A 21,281-nucleotide genomic window follows, 5' to 3' on the forward strand; every position below is an offset into this window, starting at 1 on the left:
TTTTAATTCTTTCTCTTGTCTAATTGCCGTGGCTAATGTTTCCAAAACTATATTGAACAGGAGTGGTGATAGTGGACATCCTTGTCTTGTTCCTGATTTTAGTGTGAAGGATTTCAGTTTTTGACCATTTAGTATGATATTGGCTATTGGTTTTTCTTAGATGGCTTTTATCAGATTTAGGTAGAGACTGTCTATTCCAATTTTTTGTAGGCTTTTTATCATGAATGCATGTTGGATTTTGTCAAATGTTTTTTCTGCATCTATGGAGATAATCATATGGTCTTTGTCCTTGGCCCTATTGATATAGTGTATTACATTGATTGATTTGCATATGTTGAACCATCCCTGCATCCCTGGGATGAATGCCACTTGGTCAAGGTGTATGATCTTCTTGATGATCTTCTGCATTCTATTTGCCAGTATTTTATTAAGGAGTTTTGCATCTATGTTCATTACTGAGATTGGCCTATAGTTCTCTTTTTTGGTTGGGTCTTTCTCTGCTTTGGGGATCAAGGTGGTGCTTGCTTCCAGGAATGAATTTGGGAGTATTGCTTCCCTTTCAATTTCATTGAAGAGTTTAAACAGTAGTGGCAGTAGTTCCTCTCTAAATGTCTTGTAGAATTCAGCAGTGAAGCCATCAGGGCCTGGGCTTTTCTTAGTTGGTAAGTTTTTAATTACGTTTCAATTTCATTGGTTGATATTGGGTTGTTCGGAATTTTTAGGTCTTCTTCGTTCAACTTTGGTAATACATATGCATCTAGGAATCTGTCCATTTCTCCTGTGTTGTCCATCTTATTGGCGTATAGGTTCTGGAAGTAGGTATTGATGATCCTCTGGATTTCTGCTGGGTCTGTTGTCATTTCACCCTTTTCATTCCTAATTGCATGGATTTGGGCCTTTTCTTTCCTTTTTCTGACAAGGTTGGCTAAAGGTTTGTCAATTTTGTTGATTCTTTCGAAGAACCAAGCTCTTGGCTTCATTAATTTTTTGTATCAGTCTCTTAGTCTCCACTGAATTGATTTCTGCTCTCATCTTTATAATTTCCTCCCTTGTATGAGTTTTGGGTTTGTCCTGCTCTTCTTTTTCTAGAAGCTTGAGGTTCAGGATCAGGTTGTTTAATTGGGCTCACTCTGTTTTCCTAATATTTTATTCACTGCTATGAATTTCCCTTGTAAGACTGCTTTCATTGTGTCCCATAGATTCTGATATGTTGTATTGTCATTGTTATTTAATTGAAGGAACTGTCTGATTTCTTCTTTAATTTCCTCTGTGACCCATTGGTTATTCAGAAGTGTGTTGTTCAATTTCCACGTGTTTATGAAATTTTTTGAGTTTCTTTTGCTATGGATCTCCAATTTCATCGCACTATGGTCTGATAATATACAGGGGATAACTTCAATTCCTTTGCACTTACTTAAACATGTTCTATGAGCGAGTATGTGGTCTATTTTGGAGAATGACCCATGTGCAGCTGAAAAGAATGTGTATTCTGATTTTGTGGGGTGGAAGACTCTGTAAACATCTGTTAAGTTCATTTGTTCAAGAGTTCGATTGAGTTCTAGTATTTCATTACTTATTTTTTGTCTAGTTGATCTATCTATTTGTGGCAGTGGGGTATTGAGGTTCCCCCACTACAACTGTATTAGTGCATATATGACTTTTCATGTCCGTTAGTATTTGTTTTATATAGTTGGGCGCACTAGCGTTTGGTGCATAGATATTTATGATTGTCAGCTCTTCCTGTTGGATTATTCCCTTTACAAGGATGTAGTGTTTCTCTTTGTCTCTCTTCATCAGTGTTGGCTTGAAATCTACTTGATCTGCAAAGAGGATAGCTCCTGCTTTTTCTTGGGTTCCCATCGCATGGAGTATTGTTTTCCACCCTTTAACTTTCAGTCTATGAGTTTCCTTTTGAATTAAGTGTGTTTCTTATATGCAGCATATCATTGGATTTTGCTTCTTGACCCATTCTGCCAGTCTATTTCTTTTGATTGGTGACTTGAGACCATTAACATTGATGGTTATAACTGATACATATTGACTTGTCATTGCCATGACTTTTTCTTTTTGTTGGATTCTCCCCCTTTACATTTAATTTCTTGTCGCACCCAATGGGTTCATTCTGCTGTGCTTCCTGGGGTTGTGATCCTCATTGTCTGTTCCTAGGATATTGTCTAAAATTTTTTGGAGTGCTGGTTTGATATTTATGAAGTTCCTAAGGTGCTCTTTGTCATGAAAGTATCTTATTTCTCCATCAATTCTGAAAGATAGTTTTGCAGGGTACATCAATCTGGGTTGGAGGCTGTTTGCCTTTAGGGCTTGGAATATGTCACTCCAAGCTCTTCTTGCCTTCAGGGTTTGTGTTGAGCAGTCTGCTGTGATTCTGATGGGCTTTCCTTTGTATGTGATTTGTTTCTTTTCTCTAACTGCTTGTAGAACTTTGTTCTTCTGTTGAGTTTCTGGAATCTTAATAATTATATGCCTATGTGTAGATTTTTTTTTGATCAAGGCTAGTTGGAGTCCTATATGCCTCACTTATCTGTATGTCAAGTTCTTTTCCCCTGCCTGGGAAGTTTTCTGCCATTACTTCTGTGAACAGTTTTTTTTATGTCATCTGTACTCTCTCCTACTTCTTCATTGACCCCAATCAGTCTTATGTTATTCTCCTTTGCATCATCTAGCAGCTGCTGGATTGATTTCTCATGGTCCCTTACAATTTTGAAGCAATTTTTCTTCTCCTGGTCACTAATTACAATCTTATCTTCTATATCTGAAATTCTGTCCTCACATTGGCTCATTCTGCTGTGTAGACTTTCAATGGAGTTTTTCATGTCCTGGAAATCTATTTGCATCTGCTTTATGGATTCCATTTGTTTCCTATGTTGGGATCCCATCATGTTCCTCAGCTCTTCTCTAGATTTATTAATCGTGTCTTGCACTAGTAGCACAATCTCTGCTGAGAAATTATTTCTGACTTCATTTTTTCCAGATCCTCTTTTGTTGCCAGTTCAGGGAGTCCAGGTGGTTGGGTATCAGAGTGTTTCACCTCATTTCCCTTTGGGGTTGCTGTAAGTGATCTGGAAGTCTAGTTTTGAGACTTATTTATGTGTCTTCTCATTTCGATGGGGGATGGGGGCAGTGCTGTTGGCACCCACGTGGCTCACCCCCTGTGAGCTGGGAGCAGTGGAATGGCAGCCCAGAAGCCCCTTCCTCTGGTTGGGAGTGGTGGAATGTACTTGAAGCATTGTGTTGAGGTATTAATTGTCTGAAATTCCATTCCTTGTATGTATTTAAAGTTTGGGAGAAAATCAGAGCTCAATGAATGTTATCACGTTTAATTTTTTGTGTCAACTTGGCTGGGCCACTATGCCTAGATATGTGATCAAATGTCATTCTAGATCTTTCTATGAGGGTGTTTGGATGAGATTAACATTTAAATTGGTGAACTTATAGTAAAGCAGATTGCAGTACATAGTATGGATGGGCCTGATCCATTCAGTTGAGGGCCTGATCAGAACAGAAGACACCTTCACTGAGCAAGAGTGGATTTGGCAGCACATGGCTTCAAACTTGAACTGCAACATCAGTTCTGTCCTTGGTCTCCAGCCTGATGGCCCACCTTGCAGATTATGGACTTGCTAGCTCTCATAATTATTACATTCTTTAAGGGGGAAAATGAAGTAAGAACTTTTTCTAAACTCCTTTCTGTTTGGGTGGCTGACTGCTGTTTGGGAAACTGCTGAAACACTCAGTTGTATCCCAAATGAAAGTGGACAGTATATTTGAGAAGAGAAGAATGAGAAGAGTTGTAGTATTCTCTGAAGAAACAGAAATTCAAAGGTAATTGCTGTTTTGTAAGTCAACAAAAAGAACTGTGACCACTTTGTCCTAATCTTACTGTGACATCATCCCCTAGGCAATGGCTTCTGGAAAGCAGCAATGGCAAAGGCCAAGATCCTTTTTTCCTTTCCTTTTATTTTTTTCCACTTTGGCAACACTGGAGATTAAACCCAGGGCCTTGTGCATGCTAAGCACATATTGTACCACAGTACTATACCTGTAGCCATAAGACTTCTTTTTAATACTTCTTTTTAATTCTTTTTTGATTTGTTTTTAAGTCAGATTGTGATATGATGTATAGTGAGAGAACTCCCTTTTTAAGTGGAACAGTACATGAATTTGGTAAATGTATGAACTTGCAAAACTCAAAAAATTAAGATCCAGAAGGTATCCATACCCTAAAGTCCCTTTAGTTAATTTTCTCCTCCATTCCCAACCCCTGGCAACCACTGATTTATTTTCTGTCAGCAGTATACAGTTTTAAATTTTCTAGAATTCCACTAAATGGAGTCACACTGAATGTAGCTTTTCCTGTCTGTCTTCTTTTACTCAGCATAAGACTCTTGAGGTTCATCTAATATATAGTTGATGTGGATCAGTAGTTTTTTCTTTGTATTGCTGAACAGTATTCCATTGTATGGATGTTTCAGTGTAGCCATTCACCAGTTAATAAACAAGTGCATTGTTTCCAGCTTGAGGCTGTTCTGATTAGAGCTGATAGAATATTCCCATTCAGACATTGGCACAGAAATGCTTGCCTTTCTCTTGGTTAAATACCCAGGAGTGAGATTGTTGCATCATATGCTAAGCATTTGCATACTTCTATAAGAAATTGACCAATTGTTTTTCAAAGCAGCTGGACCATTTTATATTTGGACTAATAAAGTAGTGCTGAATTTTTTAAAAGAAGAATTCACTGTAGGTATATCTATAACCCCTTTATTTTCAGTCATCAGCATGTACATAGAGAACAGATTCTTACTGCTTAGGCATGTTATAGGGATTAAATGAGATAAAATACACAAACCTCTTAATGTAGTACCTTATATAATTTGCGATTAGTATGCTACTCTTATTATTTTTAATTACATTTTTGGAATGGTTATTTATCCAAATGAGAACATGAATCAAGGATGTGACTGATTTCTTCAGGGTTCCTTTTAGAACTCAGGAAAGCCATAGGAAGTTGCAAAGGATGTTTTGTCACTGAAAGAAGATATTTACACTTATTCAGAATGAATAACGAGCAAATCATTTCCATCCTCTCTCAATTTTCTGACCATAGTTTCTAATTTGTTAAGCAAGAGTAATTGTTAGCTTCTTCTCTCACAGAATTGATGTGAGGTCAAAGGTAAGACTGAACATTAGAAACTGTGAAGGGCTGGGTACATATTTGCCACCCCCAAAAGTTTTAGAGGATAAATTTCTTTCTTTCTTTTCTTTCTTTCTTTCTTTCTTTCTTTCTTTCTTTCTTTCTTTCTTTCTTTCTTTCTTTCTTTCTTTCTTTCTTGTTTTGATACTGGGGATCGAACTCAAGACCTTGTGCTTGCAAGGCAGGTGGCAGCACCACTCAGCTAAATCCCCAGCCTGAGGACAACTTTCATAATATACAATTTACTGAGAAATTATAATGGTGCGCCTTTATAAACTTCATCTAATGTTGACTGGGAAAAAATGCTTATAGTTGGGGAAAGTTGCAAAAGTGTCTTTGATTAAAGTAAAAGATGTAGCTTTTTTGCAATAGGTGAGTGCACAGGTGTTGTGAAAACCACCACTAAATCAAAGCCAAAACGAGAAAGGAAATGACTCCCATCAATATTGTCATCATAGATATGCGAACTCAGGCAGGTCCACCACTACCCTCCATCTGATCTAGAAATGTGATGGCATTGACAAAAGAGCCACTGAAAAATTTGAGAAGGAGGCACTGAGATAAGGAAGGATTCCTTCAAGCATCTCTATGTCTTGCACACACTAAAAGCTGAGCACGAGCATGGGATCACCACTGACATCTCCCTGTGGAAATCTGAGACCAGCAAGTATTATGTGACTATCACTGATGCCCCAGGACACACACACAGACTTTATAAAAAACATGACTACAGGAACATCTCAGGCTGACCCCTCTCCTGATTGTTGTTGCTGGTATTGGTGAATTCAAAGCTGGTATCTCCAAGAATGAGCAGATCTGTGAGCGTGCCCTACTGGCTTACATGCTGGATGTGAAACAACTCATTGCTGTTAACAGTGGATTCCACTGAGCTGCCCTAAAGCCAGAAGAGATACCAGGAAATCATTAAGGAAGTCAGAATCTACATTAATAAAATTGGCTACAACCCTGACACAGTAGCTTTTGTGCCAATTTCTGGTTGGAATGGTGACAACATGCTGGAGCCAAGTGCTAATATGCCTTGGTTCAAGGGATGGAAGGTCACTTGTAAAGATGACAAGCCAGTGGAATCACACTGCTTGAAGCTTTCGATTGCATCTTAACACTCACTCTGAGAAGCTTTTGTGTCAGCCCCTCCAGGAAGTCTACAAAATTGGCAATATTGGTACCATGCCTGTGGGCTGAGTGGAGACTGGTGTTTTCAATCCTGGCATAGTGACCACCTTTGCTCCTGTCAATGTCACAACTGAAGTAAAGTTGGTTGAAATGCACCATGAAGCTTTCAGTGAAGCTTTTCCTGGGCAGAGTATGGGCTTCAATATCAAGAACGTGTCTGTCAAAGATGTTCGGGCAATGTTGCTGGTAACAACAAAAATGACCAGCCAATGGAAGCAGCCAGTTTCACTGCTCAGGGGATTATCCTGAACCATCCAGGCCAGACCAGTGCTGGTGGTGTCCCACGCTGGACTGTCACACAGCTCACCTTGCTTGGAAGTTTGCTGAGTTGAGAGAAAAGATCGATGCTGATCAGGTAAGAATCTGGAAGATGGCTCAAATTCTTGAAATCTGGTGACACTGTACTTGTTAACATGGTTCCAGGCATGCCCGCGTGTTGAGAGCTTCTGTGACTCTCCTCCTCTGGGTCATTTCACTCTTTGTGAAACAGGCATTTACTGTGGGCATCATCAAAGCAGTGAACAAGAAGGCTGCTGGCTCTGGCCAGGTTACCACGTCTGCCCAGAAGCTCAGAAGACTAAATGAGGACTATCCCTAACACCTGCCACCCCAAACTTAATCAGAGGCAGAAGACCAGTCTCAGAACTGTGTCTGCCATTGCCATTTAGGTTTAATAGTGAAAGACTGGTTAGTGATGAAATTACATCGTAAAACCTTCAGAATGAAAGGAAAATGCTTTGTAGACCATTTGTTTTGTGTGTGTGTGTGTGTGTGCGTCAGCTTTAAGTTATGTTTTTTTAAACAACACTTTTTAAAAAACTGTTGGCTAACAATTTTTAAACAACTTAACCAAATATCTGCCACAAAATTTTGAGATATATTAAAATAAAATTTAATGAGAAAAAATAAATAAAAGATGTAAAAAATGGATATTGTTTTAATGCAGTTTGTTATTTCTCAATTTTATATTAAAATGTAATCCCCATTGTAAACCATTAAGAGGTAGAACTATGTAGGAGCTTTAAAAGGTAATCAAGTCTCTGCTTTCATGGATGAACTAATCCTTTTATGTGTGATTAATGGGTTAATATCTCCAGTGGCTCTGCTATGAAAGCTAGCTTGGCTAAGTTTCTCCTGCACTTCCTGTCACATGATGCTCACACCAACTCACAACTTTCCAGTGGGAAGGCTGTCACCAAAAGCAACCATTCAATCTCAGATCAGAACCACAAGCCAAAACAAAACAAAATAAACAAACACCAAATGTTCTTTACAATGTACCCAGTCTGGTATTGTACAACCAGTGAAAGAAGAGACCAAGATAGATACTAGACCAAATTACCATAGAGACTTTAAAGCCGCACTAATCTACATCAAATATATTAAAGAATGCTGGGTACTTTTCACGCGCTATAGAGAGTCAAAAAGCTGCACTGCCACGGTGATTTAGTAGCTACAGAAGAATGGCTTTCCTGCATATGCATCCAAACATCTGCTTTCAGTTGTACTTAGATGACACTTGAGTTTGAACATTCCACTTGAAATTCTTTTTAAGACCCTAATAATTACATTTAAAAAGCTATTTACATAACAGAATGCTTTACAGTACCAGGGAAGTTTTAATAGGAATATAAATTATTTAACTCTCTACTGGAGCCATGTAGTAGAACAAAATAGAAAGTACAAAGTTGCATTTGGGAACAGAAGGGTTATTTGTATTCAGAATGGAAAAGAATTAATTGTGCCTTCCATAATTTATGAGCAATGTCAGACAGTCAGCCTATGCTTCTAAGCTATGTTCTCTTTCTCAGGACCTGGCAACTTTGGGCTTGGGCTTGGCTGTTTTGTGGAGGAAATCCAACTCTACCTCCACTTCACCACAGAAAGGAGGCAGAGAAGGGGGCCTTAGTCATGCTGCCCCTCAGACTTATCTAGGTGGTCCTGATTCCCGTGTATAGACTCTTCACATTTCTTGTATAAGTTGCTTTTCTAACAAATAGTCTTAACATCCATCATATATTGTTTTAAAACTCAGAATTAAAGGAATTAAGTTGTGTTTTTAATTTGCTGATGGATAAGTACATTCATCTTTTATTTTTCTACATATTTTTAGTGTCAATATTCTGGTATTTACTGTGTGGTCTGAAATTATTATGTATGACCACACACATAGGACACACATTTCACCAGAACACAGCCAAAAATATCATAATTCACAAGCATTTACTCAGAACCCCCTCAGGACAATCACTTTCACAAACATGATCACATGTCATTCTCATTACAATTCTGTGAAATATGTATTTATATATATTTTTATATGTGTGAAAATGTGATTAAAATGACAGATGGAAGAAACTGGTACCAAGAAGAGCAAGCTACCTACCACACACAGATCCCAAACCAGCACTAAAATACCTCCACTAGGCCTGAGATTTAGCTCAGTGGTGTCCTGCCTGCCTTGCAAATGCAAGGTCCTGAGTTCAATCCCTGGCACGGGGGAGGGGGGAAGAGGGAAAGGGAGAGGGAGGTAGGTGGGGGAAGGATAGGCAGGGGAAGGGTGGGGGGGTGATACTTCCACTATAGAAAAAAGAACCCAGAGGCTGGGTTGTAGCTCAGTGGTAGAGTGTTTGCCTAGCACATGCCAGGTCTTGTGTTTTATCCCCAGCACAGAAAACAAACAAACAACACTTTTCACATGTTAAAATCTATCAACACGCTGAATTCATTTAGTTACTGTATAGTTACAGGGGAATGGTTTGTCATTCTCCTGGTAATGGTAAATATATATGAGTATATATATTTAAGATATATATAATATTTATATACAGTGTGTGTATATATAAATAAATATACAATGGTTAAATATATACCTAAGCATACACATACATTATAAATTATATATATAAAATACACACATACTGTATATATGGTATACAGTATGTATGTATATGGTAAGTATATCTATGATGGATAAATATATATGTATATATATACTATATGATATATATTTATTTATTTTCATGGATGAGGAAACCCAAACCAAAATGGCAAAATAACTTACCCAACATTTTTCACAGGTATAAAGTAGGAAAAACAGAATTGAAATTCAAGTTCTGCTAAATGGCTGCTAGCAAACAACAAATGTATACTTTGGAGAACTAAGGAATGAAAACTCTATAAATGCCAAAACATTTTGATGTTTGACTCCTGCAAAAACTGTTGGAATGGCTCAGTTGCTCTCCAAAGAAGTCAGTCTCAAAAATGGAACATGCATCTCAGATATCACGGATTTCTTTAATAACCTGACATAGATCTGTAATCCTTAAATTTATTAATATTTCTTGAATTTATTTCTAGTTCCAGTCTGGGATATTTCATGGTATAATAAGTTCTTTAAGTTTATGACTAGTTGTCTTGCACAACATTGCTTTGCTTTATCTACCTAAAACATCTTTCAAACTCAAGTGGGTATTCCCATATTTCTAGTTTTCTGAGTATAGTGGTGCACATTCTTTCCCTAACCTCAGGATTTCATAAAATTTGCCCATATCATCTTCGTTAACTGAGAATATTTGATTTGAGTCTGAATCTGTCCTCATCAGCAAGCCTCTAGATTGCAGAAGTTGACTAAACATTGTGCTGATGAAAGAAAAGCCTAAGCTTGCTCTACCTGGGCTCTTTTTTGTTGGAAGAAGTTGGAAATAGCTCTGTCCTCCTCCAGCCTGCAGGTCCCCCTCAGCACAACTGGTCTTCTATGTCCACTCAAGAAACTGATGATCCACCTGATTTCGGGCCTTTTTTTATCCCTCAGAACTTTATACTATTAATAAGTCATGATGTCCCCTACCTTTCTATTTAGTGGTAGTGTATTCAGCTTAGAAAGCCATTACATTGGGCCGGGGATTTAGCTCAGTGGTTTCACCGCCTGCTGTGCAAGCACAAGGACCTGAGTTCGATCCCCGGTACCAAAAAAAAAGAAAGCCATTACATTAAGGAGAAAATTCTAAGCGGGTTCAAGCCAAGGATTGGGCAGACTGGGAAAATGACCACTTAATTTGATAGTCAAAAGTGCTGTGGACAGCATGCATAATGGCTGTTACAGTTTAGATCTAAATGCACCCCAAAAGTCTCGCATATTCAGAGGTGATGATTGGATAATGGGATCACTATACTCGTTAGTGGATTAACCCACAGATGAGCTCATAGCTGAGTGTTCTATCAGGAGGTTGGGCCTGGTCAGATAAAGTGGGTCATGAGGGCATGATTTGGAAGGGTGTATTCTTGTCCCCAACTTCTCCCTTCTCTCTCTGCTTCCTGGCTGCCATGGGTTGAGCAGCTTTCCTCTACCATGTCCTTCCGCCATGTGGTTTCTGCCTTGGAGCCAACCAACCATGCATGAACTGAAATCCTCTGAACCATAAGCCAAAATATACCTCTCTTCCTTTAAGTTGCAAATGCTAGGTATCTTCTCCCAGTGACAGGAAAACTAGTTCATACAGTGGGCATCAGAATAACATGCAGATTCCTGGGCTGGACCCCAGACACAATGAATGAGGATCACTGGGGTGGACTCCAGTTGTCTATAATTACTAGTTTCCCTGGGGACATTCTGATGCAAGTGGTCAGAAACACTGTGCAAAGCTGAGGTGATCAAACCAGTCTCGGGCTGAAAGAGGCAGCTCAGTGATCTGAAGATTATGTTATTCATGACCTCTCACTTATAGAAGAAAATCCTTAAATCTGGGAGTAATCTTAGGGCTGTTAGTCTTCTGAATAGTCTAAAACAAGAAAGAAACCAAACAAAATCAACCAACTCCCCATTTAGTCATACAAAGGCTGCCTGAAAGAAAAGCGATGCTGTTTACTTTCTTGTTCATGGTTTGGAGAAAGCAATATAAGTTCTCCAAAAATCAGTAGAAAAAGATTATATGATTAGAGATCTGTGGGCTTTGCCTCTAGAGAACCAATAGAAAACCCTTGGTTTTTGATCTGCCTGAGAAATGTGCAACTGTCTCCATGCACAATCAGATAATCCCTAAAATGCCTTTTCCCCAGTCTAACTCAATTCAGATAACTGTGTTTGTGAGAAACCCTTAGAGAAAACATTCAAACCCGATGATCTCATGCTTGGATTTTGCAAAACAATGTGTGCACAAGACCAGAATCTATATTATCATCCAATATGTGCCATTCCCAAGTCCAGCCCCAGGATGTTCTTCAACAACGTGGTTTCTTTGCCACATCTGAGTCACTTCCTAGGCCTGGATCCAGGGCAGCCTGCAGACCCCTGGCTACCACACAGGCCACATAAGAAAGTAGTTCTGTTCTATTTCTAGGAATGGCATCTTCTGAAATTATTTTACACTTATCTCACCCATTTTGGTATCCCAGATTTTTTTTTTTTGGTACCAGAGATCGAACTCAGGAACTTGCGCTTGCAAGGCAGGCATGGTACCACTCAGCTAAATCCCCAGCCCTCTCAGATGTTTTTTAAAAAGGAGTTAAAGAGCTGAAATTGATACAGTTTTGTTTCCCTCAAAATAATTCAAATTTTGTATTGTGCCCAACTGAGAGCAAAACCAAGGGATGCAGGGGCAAAAATGCCTGACAACCCCTGGAGACACCAGACTGGCCTCAGAGAAATTCCTGGAGCTCTACTGGCTCCTGGGGGTGGGGGTAGCCACTACCTTTTTTGGGAAGAGGGGGTACTTGGGAGGTGGCAGAAGTGGGAAAAGTTGTTCTGGATTGTCTTCTTGCCTCTGAACACAGTACTTGACAGTGGCCCTTCTTCCTGCTTGTGTGCAGTAGACAACATTTTTGTGCTCAAAAAGTTTTGACACCATTTTCCTGGTTGGGTCCTCCACATGGTGTTTGTGATGTCTTATTGAAGGGAGTGGTGGAGAGTGTTACTCTATGCTATGTCTTGGAGGAGGAGGTGTCAACTGTCATGCCTACTTGGAACAGTGTCTCCTTCAAGTGGGCACATCCAATTCAAGAGCTACAGAATGTCATTTCTAGGTCCAAGTGACCCACACACTGCAGGCTCCACATACCTCTTTCAGTTTTGATATAACACCTGAAGTGCCATCATTGTCAATTCATGTGAGTTAGTGTGGCTCCTCTTTGAGGGGTTAAATAAGGGTAAATTGAGGCCTAGAATGTTCTTCCTGTAGCTCCAGTTATCTTCATAGCTGGTCCTAAAAAAATCAGGTAACGTCTCCTGCAGAAAGCTTTTCCATTCTTGGATCACTGGCCCTTCTGCGCACCTTCAGAGCTTAGTGCTATATTGTCAGCTCCTGTCTGGTCTCTACTGGTCTCCCTGAAGGTGGGAATTGTGTGATCTTTTGTTCATCTTGCATCTCCACTGGGTCTGACACCCAGTCCATAAATATTGGTTGAATGAGTCCCAGTATCTTCTGACTGTAAAATGATGAAGGTTATGATATCTTCCAGGGGTGTTTATGAGTAGGAGATGAGATAATCCACATAAAAATGTTGGTAAAGCATCAGCACCACACAAATGGAAGTCATTATGATAACTTGCCATGAGGTGGGAGAGGGGTCCCAAAAAAGGGCACACCATCCTGCTCATTTTGAATGTTTTCCCGGGCCAGTTGTAAGGCACTCAACTTAGAACTGCACACAAAGTCACAACCAAAAGGACTTTGCTCTGTCTTATATCTAGATCCTCGCTCTGTGTAAACATGAAAGAACGTAACTCCAAGGGTGTTCCCAGAGTTTGTCATTTTATAGAATGAATAACCAGAGGCAGGAGAATCAGATACTAATGTTCACACAATCTGTTTGGTAAGTAGTTTGGTGGATGATTACCTTAATTATGAAGATTAAGAGTCTGAAGCAATAAAAAAATAAGGGTTTGCTCATTACCTGTATAGACTGTAACAGAGCCAGAGATTGTGGGGAATTGTAGAACAGATGCTAATCACTTCCTCTTCACCCAAAGGCATCCTCACCTTGCAGAACCTGCTTCTCTCTCAGCCTTGTCTACCCACAGCTTTTTGGATAGAGCTTGAAATCTGTGGGTAGGACTTCTCACCTCAAAACAGCTATGCTGTTCAGATTGTCAGAGACACTGAGGAGTCTGCTTCCATAAGTATTCTTTGAATGAGTCCATGGAAATGTGAGCTGAGAGGTCATGTTGAGCTAGGCCCATGGAATACACGAAAACCAAAGCAAAGGACACAGAGGAGGCCACCATTTTACCAGGACCCATCTGTGTGCCAAGGTCAACTTCAAAAAGGTATTTTATGCAAAATGTAGACGAAATATAATGCAAGTAGGATTGGAAAGTAACATGATTGTATTCAAATAAGGCAGGAAGAATAGAAAAGTAACCATGTTTACTTATGGGGAATGATGGCATATACAACACTGAGTTAATAGCAGTGCTGGGGACTAACCTAGGGCTTCATGCACACTAGGCTACATCCCCAGCTCCCGAGAACAATTTTTTGTGATAATACTGGAGGGACTTTTTGGGATGGCTCAAATTCTTTATACCGATAATGCTAGTGTCTTATTATGTTAGATAGGTTCTTGTGAAAAACAAATTGCCTGAGATACAATTCGATGTTCTGTGAATGGTGGAAAATGGAAATTAAAGAGGACTACACCTGTTTGGCTGCATCTGGAGCTGTTGGAAAGAGGATTCCTATGGGGTAGGAGTGACAGAGTCTGTAACCAACAGGTGAGCTTCACATAGTATTCTAAGGCAGAATTGGTTGTGCCTATTTGGAAATAGTACTTGTCCTCCAGACAAAGAAGGCTTCATAGAGAAGCCAGGTCTCTGTCACCATGTAACATAGACCACTGGGATGTCTTTACAAGACTTGAGTATGACAGATATTTACATCAAGACTCCCCAAAGACCTCCAATCTGAGGCTCTATTTTCATTGTTTTCTTCAGGTTGGATTTCAAAATCTTTCCTTTTTTACTTAAAACCTCCTGGAACCCTTATTTTTACCTTCCTTTCCTTTTCTTGTCTTTACTCTTTTTTCTTCTTTTCCCTAGTTTCATTGTGTTTCACTTTTCTTTTCTACCAATGCTCCTTTCCCATATATATATATCTGTCTTTTAGATTTCTACTCTTCTTTGAAACAGCCTATTCTCCAAAACTTGCAGCCAGGGAGAAGGAAGATAACCACCTCCTTTGCAGTGTATCTGCCTGGCTTGCTTTTTGACGCAATCCTCATGAGATGCAGTATTTCAGGCCTCCCACAATGTAGAATGATAAAGTTGAAATGTAAAAAGAACTGTAGCCCTGAGGCCATATGCAGGGTGTTGTTCTGTAAGTACAAAGTTTAAGAGAATTTGAATGTCAGCTTATCTCAGATGCCCATTTGTGGTTCATTTAAATGATATGTAAACTGAATTTATTGCTCTAATCTTGTACAGAGTGAACTCAGCATCTGCCTGAACATTTCTGGTCCATTTCCAAGTCTACACAATTTCCAGTGATCACCTCCTCATAGCTCTTCACTGTGATTCAGGACCCTTTACTTGCCAAACTGTATATTATGTGGGGAGATTGGTGGAGCTGGTGGTTTTCTTTTTTGGCTACTTCTTTATTTGAATAAATAAAAAATAAGCTCTACAATACTCTTAGTAGGTAATCAGATCCATCCATTCTCTTTTCCGTCAAATGCTCAATGAACACCTATAGCAAACCAGACACTGTACTCAATCCTGGAGACACAGAGGCAGCCATCATAGAAACATGACACATAGTGGCAGTTGTTCTGAGGGTGCTCACACTCTATCAAAGTCCCACAAAGACAGCTGACCACAGGAGAAGGGATGACTCTTAGAAGTTCTGTTGAACATAACAGCAAAGAAGAGGTTTGCATTATTCTGAGATTTACATAGAAAACATTTTATTACATCTTCCCCAGGTCATTCTTGACTTCTTTATTGAGTGTAAGACTGTTTCCTCTTATTCTCAGAAATGAAGAAGGACTTTTGCTCAACATTCTCCTCATGAGAACATTGCATATCTTCTAGCAGACAGCTATCCAGCTAACTTGTCCTATTTTCCAATCATACCATTTACTTCTTCTTCTTTTTTTCACAGTATTGGGGATGGAGCTCAGGACCTTGTGCTTGCAAGGCAGGTGCGAGGCCACTGAGCTAAATCCCTGGCCCCATACCATTTGCCTCTTGAATGTCCTCTTCTTTAGGAGTTCTTGCAGAACTCATGGACATTTCTGATGAGCATCTAACTTTCTCCCTAGGAGATTTCCTTGATTCTAGAGAGACTTAGAGTACTTGGATACATCCTGAATAATAGTAGAAAGGACTCAAAAAGAGATTTTTTATTTTTGGGGTGGGGAAAGTTTATTATGTTCTGTAAGTATCATATCCAGTGGACCCTTGACTTACGAACTCAATTTGTTCCCAAGGGCTGATTGTAATTTAAGTTGGTCAATTGAAGGCTCAGGCTCTTCTACATAGCCTTTAAAATCTCTCTCCTGGGGCTAGGGATTTAGCTCAGCAGTGCCACGCCTATCTCACAAGTGTAAGGTCCTGAGTTTGATCCCTGGTACCAAAAAAAAATCTCTCTCCTGTATACAGGCAGATCTCAGTGTCCTTAGAGAGACATTGGCCCAGTATTTCTCAACCCCATGCAGGAAATAGTGTTGTAATATTCCTTCCAGAATTTTTTTTTTATTGTTTGTTAAATCCAGCTTTATTGATAAAATGGAATTCAGAATATCTTACTAGGAACAGCAGCAGGCCCAGCCAACCATGATAACAAAAATGTGGCAGTCTCCTACTTTGTATAGGAAGCTGCTGCTTATCAATTAGTAATTAAATGTAAGGACTTGTAAAAGAGGTGCAAAGAATGAAGGCATTTTAGCCCCAAGATTGCTCTTCATATGAATATACTGTATTACCTGCAATACTTGTGGCAACATGGAGACAATATTCTGAAAACAGTGAAGTGAAGTGAATGGCTTTACCAACCATGCCAACCCTCTGCCAAAGACCATGAAGACAGTTTTCCATAACTCCTTGAATGTTCAGCTTTGTAAGGTTTTGAAATTATTCTCCATCATCATGTGCATGTTTGAGCATATAGCTGACATGGCTGCTGCTCTCCCTGTCCCAACTCCAGAACTCTTTAAGGGTTAAATCTGTATCTGAGACCATCTGGAAGCACAAGTGGTTGGCATTTGGGCCATAACTCAAGACTTTGGTGGTAAATTAAAACTAAAATTCCGGTTGTAACCCAAGTTTGTTTGTATTTCAGCCTGGTCATAACTTGAGGGTCTACTGTATGCATCTTCTTTTGGAAAATGCAGTTGCTCATTAGGGTTACTAGGTTAAAGAAAGTAATATATTTTCTTCTAATCGGCAAATCCTAGAGGCCAAATTATGCTAATTTTTATGCAGCACACAAAAGCAGGTTCATGACTGGTCTCATACAAATGAAAAGTGTCATCACTTAAGCAGTGTTTTTGTTACCATTCTGTGTTGCAATGGTTTGTCCCTAGGGAGATGGCTGACTCCACATGCTTCAGCATTTACTAGAACCTGGAAACCTACAGTGTCAAAACTTAGCCTCCATGATCTGGCTGAATACTCTTATCCCAGTACTTCTTTTTTGTATGTGTACAAAACATTTATTGGTAAATTTTAGATATACATAATGATCACATTCATCAATGGGAATTTGTACCTGTACCTGACATACCTTGTGTTTTTTTTCCCCATTCTCCCCTCCCTTCCACTCCTCTTCCCCTCCTTCTTTACAAAAGCTTTGTTTGCATTTTTTCCTTCTAGTCTCTTTTTTCTTTTGTCCCTTCTTTCCTTGGCCCCCTCCCTTGTTCCCCTTCTCATTTGAACATTTTCTTCCCACTTTCCACTATCTATTATACATTTTGGCCCTTATTTCCACTTTCAGTTTCTCACACCAGAGAAACAATGCAGTATTTAAATATGTGTGTCCCATACTTTTTTTTTTAAGAATATGGGTCCCATTTTTTTTTTTTTGGTACCGGGTATTGAACTCAGGTCCTTGCACTTGTGAGGTGGGTGGTGGAACCACTGAGCTAAATCCCTGGCCCTGGGTCCCATTATTTCTTGAGGAGCCTGCTGACACATACAATAAGCCTAGTGCTTCTACCTGTGATAGCCTTTAGGTCTTGGAAGGTAACTGATACACAAATCAGAACTTCCTATTTGCAAATCAAAGCTCAAAGCTTCCTTGTATAGTATCCTGTAATATCCTGGCTTCCTGCTTCCAATCCAAATGGAAAATAAGTTACATTTTTTCCCCTTTGTTATATATTTTGTACAACACTTCTTTCCTTCTTTCTGGTCCAACAACTTTACTGGCAATTCTGTGAAAACTAACTACTCAATAGATCTGATCAGAAATCTTGAGAATGTATGAGCTTCATTTTTGTGATTGTCTTTTGGAGGATGTGGGAAGAAAAGAGTGGATATAACTTAGCACACTGCTTCCCATGCTGTCTATTGTGACAGCAGAGATATACCCTGAAGGAGGCCCTTCATTTTTATTTTATTTATTATTTATTTTATTTTTTATATTTATTTATATTTTTTATTTGTTATTTCAAAAATTATTATTTTTTGACTCTTATTTTAAATTTTTTTCTTTTTCTACTCTTTTCAAATTTTTATTTTTCTCTTATTTTTTTTGTTTCTCTCACACTCACTCTCTTGCTGTCCCACATTGTTCTTCATGTCTCTTTTTGTACCTGTTCTGGCCCTAATTCAGATTTCTTCTTTATTTTTCTTTTCTTCTCTTTTTCTTTCTCTCGCCTGTATTCTCTGGCCTCACTGCTAAACTTCCCCTATCCTTCTACCTATCTATCCCTCCCTCCCCAACTCCTTCTAACTCCCCATCCTGAAGGGTAAAGTTGCTATATTGAAGAGTTTATTCACTATAAACATATGCTGGGTTGGTCCTTGATTTTGATTTAATTCACACAGTTAAAGGTGATAGATTAATAACTACCACAGATTATCATTTTCTAAGAGGTACTTGATGCTATGGTGTTGCTGATTGTATCACTTGGGCTAAGGTGTTCTGATTGATCTAATCAGTTGTCCTTCCTGGTATAATGAAAATGAGACAGCCTCAGAGTCATTAGAGATTCAAACCTTAAAGAGCACCTATATCTGGAAGACACTTCTGAGAACCAATCATTCCATAAGGGTTCTAAATACAAGCAACAAAGATACTTACAATAAACAATTTTGAAGTATCAACCCAGGAATTAAACCAAGGACAGTACCAAAACCAAAAATGAGAAGACATTTAAGAAAGGCACAAACTCAGACTTCCACCCCACCAAAGGCAAATTCTGGGGGAAATGAGGTGGAAAAGTCTGATAATCAACCACCTGGACACCTGAAATGATAACATAGGAATTAACATAACAGATGAATAAGGCCCTAGAGAAATTCAAAACAGAAATAATTTTCCAGATAATTACAGAGATGGTGAGCAGAGTGAAAGACATGATTAGAGGCTTTAGAACAGAAACAGATTTTTAAAAAGATGAGCTCAGAAACATGCTGGAAGCCATGAATGGACAGCATAAGAAAGAAATGGAAACCATGATCACCCAACATAAGAAAGAAATGGAATCCATGAAACAGATTCAAACAGATATTCAGGAGATCAAAAACTCCATTGAAAGTATGCACAGCAGATTAAGGGAATGTGAAGATAGAATATCAGATATAGAAGACAGGATTGTAATTAATGACCATGAAAACAGAGATTTCTTCACAATAGTAAGGGACCATGAGAAATGAATCCAGCACCTGCTAGATGATGCAAAGAAGAATAACATAAGACTGATAGGAGTCCACAAAAAAGCAGGAGAAAGTACAATTGACATAAGAAAAACTGTTCACAGAAGTAATAGTGGAAAACTTCCCAGACAGAGGTAGAGAATTGGACATACAGATAACTGAGGCATATAGTACTCCAGCTAACCATGATTAAAACAAAATCTACACCTAGACATATAATAGTCAAGATCCCAGAAACCCAACAGAAGAACAAAATCCTACAAGCAGTGAGAGAAAAGAAACAAATCACATACAAAGGAAAGCCATCAGAATCACAGCAGACTTCTCAACAAAAAAACCTCAAGTCAAGGAGAGCCTGGAGTGAAGTATTTCAAGCCCTAAAAGAAAATAACTTCCGACTTAGACTGTTGTATCCTTCAAAATTATTGTTTAAAATCAATGGGGAAATTAGATACTTCCACATCAAAGAACACCTGAGAAATTTCATGAACACCAAACCAGCACTCCAAACAATTCTAAACAATATCCTAGAAAAAGACAATGATGGTCACAACTCCATGAGGCCCAACAGGGGGAAGCCAACAGGGAAGGCAAGAAACTAAAGGGAAAGGGGGAAAAATAAAAAATAAAAGAGCCAACAACAGTTAAACATCATGACAAGGATGAGTTAATATCTATCAATTATAACTCTCAATGTTAATGGCCTCAATTCACCAATCAAAAGAAATAGACTGACAGAATGGATTAAGAAGCAAAATCCAACAATATGCTGTATACAAGAAACACACCTAAATCAAAAAAAATACATGGACTGAAAGTAAAAGAATGGAAAACAATTCTCCACATGACAGGAACCTAGAAAAAAGCAGGGGTAGCAATCTTATTTGCAGACAAAGTAAATTTCAAACCAAAACTAATTAAGAGAGACAAAGATGGTCACTACATCCTTGTGAAGGGAACAATCCAAGAGGAAGAGATGACAATCCTAAATATATATGTACCAAATACAAATGCCCCCAACTATACAAAACAAATATTAATGGACATGAAAAACCAAATAAGCACTAATACAATTGTAGTGGGGAATCTCAATACCCCACTATCACAAATACACAGATCATCTAGACAAAAAATTAACAATGAAATTCTAGAACTGAACCAAGCTATTGAACAAAAGGACTTAATGGATGTTTACAGAGTGTTCCATCCCACAAAATCAGAATACACATTCTGATTTTGCACATGGGTCATTCTCCAAAATAGACCACATGCTAGCTCATAGAACATGTCTAAGTAAATGTATAAGAATTGAAGTTACATCCTGCATATTATCAGACCATAGTGCAATAAAATTGGAGATCAATAACATAAGAAACTGCAAAACTCCCACAAACACATGGAAATTGAATAACACCTTCCTGAACAACCAATGGGTCACAGAGGAAATTAAAGAAGAAATTAGACAGTTTCTACAAGTAAATGATAATGCCAGTACAATATAGAGGAATCTGTGGGACACAATGAAAGCAGTTCTACCTGGGAAATTCATAGCAGTGAATGCCCATATTAGGAAAACAGAGAGAGCTCAAATAAACAACCTAATGCTGAACCTCAAGCTCCTAGAAAAAGAAGAGCATAACAAACCCAAAGCTCATACAAGACAGGAAATTATAAAGACCAGAGCAGAAATCAGTGCAATGGAGACTAAGAGAATGATACTAAAAATCAATGACTCAAAGAGTTGGTTTTTTGAAAGAATAAAATTGATAAACCATTAGCCAACCTTATCAGAAAAAGGAAAGAAAAGGCTCAAATCCATGCAATTAAGAACAAAAATAGTGAAGTCACAACAGATCTCGCAGAAATCCAGAGGATCATCAATACCCAGTTTGAGAACCTGTACTCTAATAAAATGGAAAACATAGAAGAAATGGACAGATTCCTAGATATATACAAATTGCCAAAGTTAAATGAAGAAGATATCAAAATTCTAAATGCCCCAATTACAATGAGTGAAATTGAAAATGTAATAAAAATTTACCAACAAAGAAAAGCCCAGGT

General features: G+C 38.7%; 1 protein-coding gene across 9 annotated transcripts in view; it reads left to right on the forward strand.

The window, feature by feature from the left end:
• The window catches only part of Arsb (arylsulfatase B), a 301,469-nt gene that overhangs the window by 266,319 nt on the left and 13,869 nt on the right, over positions 1 to 21,281 (forward strand). For 2 of the 9 annotated variants that reach the window (XM_087201175.1, XM_087201181.1), the window contains one exon: positions 13,959 to 14,111. The exons of 6 other annotated variants lie outside the window; for them this stretch is intronic. The gene's annotated coding sequence lies outside the window, so the exon portion shown is untranslated. Of the gene's footprint in view, positions 1 to 13,958; positions 14,118 to 21,281 lie in introns of those variants that run through there. One more of the 9 variants, XM_087201183.1, reaches the window with a different exon arrangement.

The sequence above is a fragment of the Heterocephalus glaber genome, unplaced genomic scaffold (assembly GCF_053883595.1).
Source record: "Heterocephalus glaber isolate CG9 unplaced genomic scaffold, H.glaber_assembly_v1.0 deba00001757, whole genome shotgun sequence".
Classification (NCBI taxonomy): Eukaryota; Metazoa; Chordata; class Mammalia; order Rodentia; family Bathyergidae; genus Heterocephalus; species Heterocephalus glaber.